This window comes from Triticum aestivum, chromosome 4D (assembly GCF_018294505.1).
Source record: "Triticum aestivum cultivar Chinese Spring chromosome 4D, IWGSC CS RefSeq v2.1, whole genome shotgun sequence".
Lineage (NCBI taxonomy): Eukaryota > Viridiplantae > Streptophyta > Magnoliopsida > Poales > Poaceae > Triticum > Triticum aestivum.
Window position 1 is genome coordinate 38,246,798 of NC_057805.1, and position 11,092 is coordinate 38,257,889.

The following is an 11,092-nucleotide window of genomic DNA, read 5'->3' on the forward strand; positions in this document are numbered from 1 at the left end:
CTTAATGCATCATCCCGTAACTAACTCATTAGTTACAATGCTTGCAAGGCTTATAGTGATGTGCATTACCGAGTGGGCCCAGAGATACCTCTCCGACAATCGGAGTGACAAATCCTAATCTCGAAATACGCCAACCCAACAAATACCTTTGGAGACACCTGTAGAGCACCTTTATAATCACCCAGTTACGTTGTGACATTTGGTAGCACACAAAGTGTTCCTCCGGTAAATGGGAGTTGCATAATCTCATAGTCGTAGGAACATGTATAAGTCATGAAGAAAGCAATAGCAACATACTAAACGATCGAGTGCTAAGCTAACGGAATGGGTCAAGTCAATCACGTCATTCTCCTAATGAGGTGATCCCGTTAGTCAAATGACAACTCATGTCTATGGCTAGGAAACATAACCATCTTTGATTAACGAGCTAGTCAAGTAGAGGCATACTAGTGACACTCTGTTTGTCTATGTATTCACACATGTATTATGTTTCCGGTTAATACAATTCTAGCATGAATAATAAACATTTATCATGATATAAGGAAATAAATAATAAATTTATTATTGCCTCTAGGGCATATTTCCTTCATGATGAACTATAGTATGCAAGGGATGACGAAAGTAATTCCCGAGCTCTTCGTGATGCTGAAATCGACGAAGGTAGAAATCAAGAAAAACATCAAGTGTTGATGGTTGACGAGACCACTAGTTTCAAGAAAAGGGCAAAGGGAAGAAGGGTAACTTCAAGAAGAACGGCAAGCAAGTTGCTGCTCAAGTGAAGAAGCCTAAGTCTGGTCCTAAGCCTGAGACTAAGTGCTTCTACTGCAAAGGGACTGGTCACTGGAAGCGGAACTACCCCAAGTATTTGGTGGATAAGAAGGATGGCAAAGTGAACAAAGGTATATTGGATATACATGTTATTGATGTGTACTTTACTAGTGTTTATAGCAACCCCTCGGTATTTGATACTGGCTCAGTTGCTAAAGAGTAGTAACTCGAAACGGGAGTTGCATAATGAACAGAAACTAGTTAACGATGTGTATTGGAAGTGGTTCCAAGATTGATATTATCATCATGGCACACTCCCTATACTTTCGGGATTAGTGTTGAACCTAAATAAGTGTTATTTGGTGCTTGCGTTGAGCTTGAATATGATTTGATCATGTTTATTGCAATAAGGTTATTCATTTAAGTTAGAGAATAATTGTTGTTCTGTTTACATGAATAAAACCTTATATGGTTACACACCCAATGAAAATGGTTCGTTGGATCTCTATCGTAGTGATACACATATTCATAATATTGAAGCCAAAAGATGCAAAGTTAATAATGATAGTGCAACTTATTTGTGGCACTGCCGTTTAGGTCATATTGGTGTAAAGCGCATGAAGAAACTCCATGCTGATGGGCTTTGGAATCACTTGATTATGAATCACTTGATGCTTGTGAACCATGCCTTATGGGCAAGATGACTAAGACTCCATTCTCCGGAACAATGGAGCGAGCAACTGACTTATTGGAAATAATACATACTGATGTATGCGATCCGATGAGTGTTGAGGCTCGCGGCGGGTATCGTTATTTTCTGACCTTCATAGATGATTTGAGCAGATATGGGTATATCTACTTGATGAAACATAAGTCTGAAACATTTGAAAGGTTCAAAGAATTTCAGAGTGAAGTGGAAAATCATCGTGACAAGAAAATAAGGTTTCTATGATCTGATCGCAGAGACAAATATTTGAGTTACGAGTTTGGTCTTCAATTAAAACAATGTGGAATAGTTTCACAAATTCATGCCACCTGGAACACCATAGCATAATGGTGTGTCCGAACGTCATAACCGTACTTTATTGGATATAGTGCAATCTATGATGTTTCTTACCGATTTACCACTATAGTTTTGGGGTTATGCATTAGAGACAGCTGCATTCACGTAAAAAAAAGGGGCACCATCTAAATCCGTTTGAGACGACACCATATGAACTGTGGTTTGGCAAGAAACCAAAGTTGTCGTTTCTTAAAGTTTGGGGTTGCAATGCTTATGTGAAAAAGTTTCAACATGATAAGCTTGCACACAAATCGGAGAAATGCGTCTTCATAGGATACCCAAAGGTGACTATTGGGTATATCTTCTATCACAGATCCGAAGGCAAATTCGTTGCTAAGAATGGATCCTTTCTAGAGAAGGAGTTTCTCTCGAAAGAAGTGAGTGGGAGGAAAGTAGAACTTGATGAGGTAACTGTACCTTCTCCCAAATTGGAAAGTAGTTCATCACTGAAATCAGTTCCAGTGATGCTTACACCAATTAGTGAGGAAGTTAATGATGATGATCATGAAGCTTCGGATCAAGTTACTACCGAACCTCGTATGTCAACCAGAATGAGATCCACACCAGAGTGGTACGGTAATCCTGTTCTGGAGGTCATGTTACTTGACCATGACGAACCTACGAACTATGAGGAAGTGATGATGAGCCCAGATTCCGCAAAATGGCTTGAGGCCATGAAATCTGAGATGGGATCCATGTATGAGAACAAAGTATGGACTTTGATTGACTTGCCCAATGATCGAAGAGCCATTGAGATTAAATGGATCTTCAAGAGGAAGACGGGCGCTGATAGTAGTGTTACTATCTACAAAGCTAGAATTGTCGCAAAAGGTTTTCGACAAATTCAAGGTGTTGACTACGATGAGAGTTTCTCACTCGTATCTATGCTTAAGTCTGTCCGAATCATGTTAGCAATTGCCGCATTTTATGAAATCTGGCAAATGGATAAACAAAACTGCATTCCTTAATGGATTTATTAAAAAAAACGAGTTGTATATGATGCAACCAGAAGGTTTTGTCAATCCTAAAGGTGCTAACAAAATACGCAAGCTCCAGCGATCCATCTATGGACTGGTGCAAGCATCTCAGAGTTGGAATATACGCTTTGATAAGTTGATCAAAGCATATAGTTTTATACAAACTTGCGGTGAAGCCTGTATTTACAAGAAAGTGAGTGGGAGCACTACAACCTTTCTCATAAGTATATGTGAATGACATATTGTTGACCGGAAATAATGTAGAATTATTCTGCAAAGCATAAAGGAGTGTTTGAAAGGAGTTTTTCAAAGAAAGACCTCGGTGAAGCTGCTTACATATTGAGCATCAAGATCTATAGAGATAGATCAAGACGCTTGATAAGTTTTTTCAATGAGTACATACCTTAATAAGATTTTGAAGTGGTTCAAAATGGAACAGTCAAAGAAAGAGTTTCTTGCCTGTGTTACAAGGTGTGAAATTGAGTAAGACTCAAAGCCCGACCACCGCAGAAGATAGAAAGAGAATGAAAGTTATTCCCTATGCCTCAGCCATAGGTTCTATAAAGTATGTCATGCTGTGTACCAGATCTATTGTATACCCTACACTGATTTTGGCAAGGGAGTACAATAGTGATCTAGGAGTAGATCACCGGACAGCGGTCAAAATTATCCTTAATGTAATAAGGATATGTTTCTCGATTATGGAGGTGACAAAAAGGTTCGTCGTAAAGGGTTACGTCGATGCAAGTTTTGACACTGATCCAGATGACTCTAAGTCTCAATCTGGATACATATTGAAAGTGGGAGCAATTAGCTAGAGTAGCTCCGTGCAGAGCATTGTTGACATAGAAATTTGCAAAATACATACGGATCTGAATGTGACAGACCCATAGACTAAATTTCTCTCACAGGCAAAACATGATCACACCTTAGTACTCTTTGGGTGTTAATCACATAGCGATGTGAACTAGATTATTGACTCTAGTAAACCCTTTGGGTATTGGTCACATGACGATGTGAACTATGGGTGTCAATCACATGGTGATGTGAACTATTGGTGTTAAATCACATGGCGATGTGAACTAGATTATTGACTCTAGTGCAAGTGGGAGACTGAAGGAAATATGCCCTAGAGGCAATAATAAAGTTATTATTTATTTCCTTATATCATGATAAATGTTTATTATTCATGCTAGAATTGTATTAACCGGAAACATAATACTTGTGTGAATACATAGACAAACAGAGTGTCACTAGTATGCCTCTACTTGACTAGCTCGTTGATCAAAGATGGTTATGTTTCCTAGCCATAGACATGAGTTGTCATTTGATTAACGGGATCACATCATTAGGAGAATGATGTGATTGACTTGACCCATTCCGTTAGCTTAGCACTCGATCGTTTAGTATGTTGCTATTGCTTTCTTCATGACTTATACATGTTCCTATGACTATGAGATTATGCAACTCACGTTTACCGGAGGAACACTTTGTGTGCTACCAAACGTCACAACGTAACTGGGTGATTATAAAGGTGCTCTACAGGTGTCTCCGAAGGTACTTGTTGGGTTGGCGTATTTCGAGATTAGGATTTGTCACTCCGATTGTCGGAGAGGTATCTCTGAGCCCACTCGATAATGCACATCACTATAAGCCTTGCAAGCATTGCAACTAACGAGCTAGTTGCGGGATGATGTATTACGGAACGAGTAAAGAGACTTGCCGGTAACGAGATTGAACTAGGTATCGAGATACCGACGATCGAATCTCGGGCAAGTAACATACCGATGACAAAGGGAACAACGTATGTTGTTATGCGGTCTGACCGATAAAGATCTTCGTAGAATATGTGGGAACCAATATGAGCATCCAGGTTCCGCTATTGGTTATTGACCAGAGAGGTGTCTCGGTCATGTCTACATAGTTCTCGAACCCGTAGGGTCCGCACGCTTAACGTTACGATGACAGTTATATTATAAGTTTATATGTTTTGATGTACCGAAGGTTGTTTAGAGTCCCGGATGTGATCACGGACATGACGAGGAGTCTCGAAATGGTTGAGACATAAAGATTGATATATTGGAAGCCTATGTTTGGACATCGGAAGTGTTCCGGGTGAAATCGGGATTTTTCCGGAGTACCGGGAGGTTACCGGAACCCCCCGGTAACTTAATGGGCCTTAGTGGGCCTAGGTGGAAGAGAGGAGAGGAGGCCAGGGCAGGGCCGCGCGCCCCTTCCCCCCCCAGTCCGAATAGGACAAGGAGAGGGGGGCGGCGCCCCCCCTTCCTTCCTCCCCTCCACCTCTTCCCCCTTCCTCTCCTAGTCCCGGTAGGAGTAGGTCTCCTCCTGGCGCGCCTCTCCTCCTTGGCCGGCGGCCTCCCCCTTGCTCCTTTATATACGGGGGCAGGGGGGCACCTCTAGACACACAATTGATCAACGATCTTTTAGCCGTGTGCGGTGCCCCCCTCCACCATATTACACCTCAATAATATCGTTGCGGTGCTTAGGCGAAGCCCTGTGTCGGTAGAACATCATCATCGTCACCACGCCGTCGTGCTGACGAAACTCTCCCTCAACACTCGGCTGGATCGGAGTTCGAGGGACGTCATCGAGCTGAACGTGTGCTGAACTCGGAGGTGCCGTGCGTTCGGTACTTGATCGGTCGGATCGTGAAGACGTACGACTACATCAACTGCGTTGTGTTAAACGCTTCCGCTTTCTAACTACGAGGGTACGTGGACAACACTCTCGCCTCTCGTTGCTATGCATCACCATGATCTTGCGTGTGCGTAGGAATTTTTTTGAAATTACTACGTTCCCCAACGGTGGCATCCGAGCCAGGTTTTATGCGTTGATGCTATGCATGAGTGTTGTCCACGTACCCTCGTAGTTCACATCGCCCGGTCCTTGCGAAGGTTAAAACAGCACCAACTTGACAAACTATCGTTGTGGTTTTGATGCGTAGGTAAGAACGGTTCTTGCTAAGCCCGTAGCAGCCACGTAAAACTTGCAACAACAAAGTAGAGGACGTCTAACTTGTTTTTGCAGGGCATGTTGTGATGTGATATGGTCAAGACATGATGTGATATAATGTGTTGTATGAGATGATCATGTTTTGTAATCAAGTTATCGGCAACTGGCAGGAGCCATATGGTTGTCGCTTTATTGTATGAGATGCAATCGCCATGTAATAGTTTTACTTTATCACTAAGCGGTAGCAATAGTCGTAAAAGCAATAAGTTGGCGAGACGACAACGATACTACGATGGAGATCAAGGTGTCGAGCCGGTGACGATGGTGATCATGACGGTGCTTCGGAAATGGAGATCACAAGCACGGTGCTTCGGAGATGGAGATCACAAGCACAAGATGATGATGGCCATATCATATCACTTATATTGATTGCATGTGATGTTAATCCTTTATGCATCTTATCTTGCTTTGATTGACGGTAGCATTATAAGATGATCTCTCACTAAAATTTCAAGATAAAAGTGTTCTCCCTGAGTATGCACCGTTGCAAAAGTTCTTCGTGCTGAGATACTACGTGTTAATCGGGTGTGATAGGCTCTACGTTCAAATACAACGGGTGCAAAACAGTTGCACACGCGGAATACTCAGGTTAAACTTGACGAGCCTAGCATATGTACAGATATGGCCTCGGAACACAGAGACCGAAAGGTCGAGCGTGAATCATATAGTAGATATGATCAACATAGTGATGTTCACCATTGAAACTACTCCATCTCACGTGATGATCGGACATGGTTTAGTTGATTTGGATCACGTAATCACTTAGATGATTAGAGGGATATCTATCTAAGTGGGAGTTCTTAAGTAATATGATTAATTGAACTTAAATTTATCATGAACTTAGTCCTGATAGTATTTTGCAAATTATGTTGTAAATCAATAGCTCGCGTTGTTGCTTCCCTATGTTTATTTTGATATGTTCCTAGAGAAAATTATGTTGAAAGATGTTAGTAGCAAAGATGCGGATTGGATCCGTGATCTGAGGATTATCCTCATTGCTGCATAGAAAAAATATGTCCTTGATGCACCGCTAGGTGACAGACCTATTGCAGGAGCAGATGCAGACGTTATGAATGTTTGGCTAGCTCAATATGATGACTACTTGATAGTTTAGTGCACCATGCTTAACGGCTTAGAATCGGGACTTCAAAGACGTTTTGAACGTCATGGACCATATGAGATGTTCCAGGAGTTGAAGTTAATATTTCAAGAAATACCCGAGTTGAGAGATATGAAGTCTCCAACAAGTTCTATAGCTAAAAGATGGAGGAGAATCGCTCAACTAGTGAGCATGTGCTCAGATTGTCTGGGTACTACAATCGCTTGAATCAAGTGGGAGTTAATCTTCCAGATAAAATAGTGATTGACAGAATTCTCTAGTCACCATCACCAAGTTAGTAGAACTTCGTGATGAACTATAGTATGCAAGGGATGACGAAAGTAATTCCCGAGCTCTTCGTGATGCTGAAATCGACGAAGGTAGAAATCAAGAAAAACATCAAGTGTTGATGGTTGACGAGACCACTAGTTTCAAGAAAAGGGCAAAGGGAAGAAAGGGAACTTCAAGAAGAACGGCAAGCAAGTTGCTGCTCAAGTGAAGAAGCCTAAGTCTGGTCCTAAGCCTGAGACTAAGTGCTTGTACTGCAAAGGAACTGGTCACTGGAAGCGGAACTACCCCAACTATTTGGTGGATAAGAAGGATGGCAAAGTGAACAAAGGTATATTTGATATACAGATTATTGATGTGTACTTTACTAGTGTTTATAGCAACCCCTCGGTAATTGATACTGGTTCAGTTGCTAAAGAGTAGTAACTCGAAAATGGGAGTTGCAGAATAAACAGAGACTAGTAAAAGGCGAGGTGACGATGTGTGTTGGTAGTAGTTCCAAGATTGACATGATCATCATCGCACACTCCCTGTACTTTCGGGATTAGTGTTGAAACTAAATAAGTGTTATTTGGTGTTTGCGTTGAGCATGAATATGATTTGATCATGTTTATTGCAATACGGTTATTCATTTAAGTTAGAGAACAATTGTTGTTCTGTTTACATGAATAAAACCTTCTATGGTCATACACACCAACGAAAATGGTTTGTTGGATCTCGATCGTAGTGATACACACATTCATAATATTGAAGCCAAAAGATGCAAAGTTAATAATGATAGTGCAACTTATTTGTGGCACTGCCGTTTAGGTCATATTGGTGTAAAGCGCATGAAGAAACTCCATACTGATGGGATTTTGGAATCACTTGATTATGAATCACTTGATGCTTGCGAACCGTGCCTCATGGGCAAGATGACTAAAACGCCGTTCTCCGGAACTATGGAGAGAGCAACAGATTTGTTGGAAGTCATACATACAGATGTATGTGGTCCAATGAATATTGAGGCTCGTGGCGGATATCGTTATTTTCTCACCTTCACAGATGATTTGAGCAGATATGGGTATATCTACTTAATAAAACATAAGTCTGAAACATTTGAAAAGTTCATATAATTTCAGAGTGAAGTGGAAAATCATCATAACAAGAAAAATAAAGTTTCTACGATCTGATCATAGAGAAGAGTATTTGAGTTACGAGTTTGGCCTTCAGTTAAAACAATGTGAAATAGTTTCACTACTCACGCCACCTGGAACACCACAGCATAATGGTGTGTCCGAACGTCATAACCGTACTTTATTGGATATAGTGCAATCTAGGATGTCTCTTACCAATTTACCACTATCGTTTTGGGGTTATGCATTAGAGACAGCTACATTCACGTTAAATAGGGCACCATCAAAATCCGTTGAGACGACGCCTTATGAACTGTGGTTTGGCAAGAAACCAAAGTTGTCGTTTCTTAAAGTTTGGGGTTGCGATGCTTATGTGAAAAAGTTTCATCCTGATAAGCTCAAACCCAAATTGGAGAAATGTGTCTTCATAGGATACCCAAAGGAGACAGTTGGGTACACCTTCTATCACAGATCCGAAGGCAAGACATCCGTTGCTTCGTATGGATCCTTTCTAGAGAAGGAGTTTCTCTCGAAAGATGTGAGTAGGAGGAAAGTAGAACTTGATGAGGTAACTGTACCTGCTCCCTTATTGGATCACAGAAATCTGTTCCTGTGACTTCTACACCAATTAGTGAGGAAGTTAATGATGATGATCATGTAACTTCATATCAAGTTACTACCAAACCTCGTAGGTAAACCAGAGTAAGATCCGCACCAGAGTGGTACGGTAATCCTGTTCTGGAGGTTATGTTACTAGACCATGACGAACCTATGAACTATGAAGAAGCGATGGTGAGCCCAGATTCCGCAAAATGGCTTGAGGCCATGAAATCTGAGATGAGATCCATGTATGAGAACAAAGTGTGGACTTTGGTTGACTTGCCCGATGATCGGCAAGCAATTGAGAATAAATGGATCGTCAAGAGGAAGACGGACGCTGATAGTAGTATCACTATCTACAAAGCAAGAATTGTCGCAAAAGGTTTTCGACAAGTTCAAGATGTTGACTACGATGAGAGTTTCTCACTCGTATCTATGCTTAAGTCTGTCCGAATCATGTTAGCAATTGCCGCATTTTATGAAATATGGCAAATGGATAAACAAAACTGCATTCCTTAATGGATTTATTAAAGAAGAGTTGTATATAATGCAACCAGGAGGTTTTGTCAATCCTAAAGGTGCTAACAAAATATGCAAGCTCCAGCGATCCATCTATGGACTGGTGCAAGCATCTCGGAGTTGGAATATACACTTTGATAAGTTGATCAAAGGATATAGTTTTATACAGACTTGCGGTGAAGCCTGTATTTACAAGAAAGTGAGTGGGAGCACTACAGCATTTCTGATAAGTATATGTGAATGACATATTGTTGATCGGAAATAATGTAGAATTATTCTGTAAAGCATAAAGGAGTGTTTTGAAATGAGTTTTTCAAAGAAAGACCTCGGTGAAGCTGCTTACATATTGAGCATCAAGATCTATAGAGATAGATGAAGACGCTTGATAAGTTTTTCAATGAGTACATACCTTAACAAGATTTTGAAATAGTTGGCAAGGGAGTACAATAGTGATCTAGGAGTAGATCACTGGACAGCGGTCAAAATTATCCTTAGTGGAATAAGGATATGTTTCTCGATTATGGAAGTGACAAAAGGTTCGTCGTAAAGTGTTACGTCGATGCAAGTTTTGACACTAAATCTAGATGACTCTAAGTCTCGGTCTAGATACATATTGAAAGTGGGAGCAATTAGCTAGAGTAGCTCCGTGCAGAGCATTGTAGACATAGAAATTTGCAAAATACTTACGGATCTGAATATGACAGACCCGTTGACTAAAATTATCTCACAATCAAAACATGATCACACCTTAGTACTCTTTGGGTGTTAATCACATAGCGATGTGAACTAGATTATTGACTCTATTAACCCTTTGAGTGTTGGTCACATAGAGATGTGAACTATGGGTGTTAATCACATGGTGATGTGAATTATTGATGTTAAATCACATAGCGATGTGAACTAGATTATTGACTCTAGTGCAAGTGGGAGACTGAAGGAAATATGCCCTAGAGGCAATAATAAAGTATTATATATTTCCTTATATCATGATAAATGTTTATTATTCATGCTAGAATTGTATTAACCGGAAACATAATACATGTGTGAATACATAGACAAATAGAGTGTCACTAGTATGCCTCTGCTTAACTAGCTCGTTAATCAAAGATGGTTATGTTTCCTAGCCATAGACATGAGTTGTCATTTGATTAACAGGATCACCTCATTAGGAGAATGACGTGATTGACATGACCCATTACGTTAGCTTAGCACCCGATCGTTTAGTATGTTGCTATTGCTTTCTTCATGACTTATACATGTTCCTATGACTATGAGATTATGCAACTCCCGTTTACCGGAGGAACACTTTGTGTGCTACCAAACGTCACAACGTAACTGGGTGATTATAAAGGTGCTCTACAGGTGTCTCCAAAGGTACTTGTTGGGTTGGCGTATTTCGAGATTAGGATTTGTCACTCCGATTGTCGGAGAGGTATCTCTGGGCCCACTCGGTAATGCACAGCACTATAAGCCTTGCAAGTATTGTGACTAATGAGTTAGTTACGGGATGATGTATTACGGAACGAGTAATGAGACTTGCCGGTAACGAGATTGAACTAGGTATCGAGATACCGACGATCGAATCTTGGGCAAGTAACATACCGATGACAAAGGGAACAACGTATGTTGT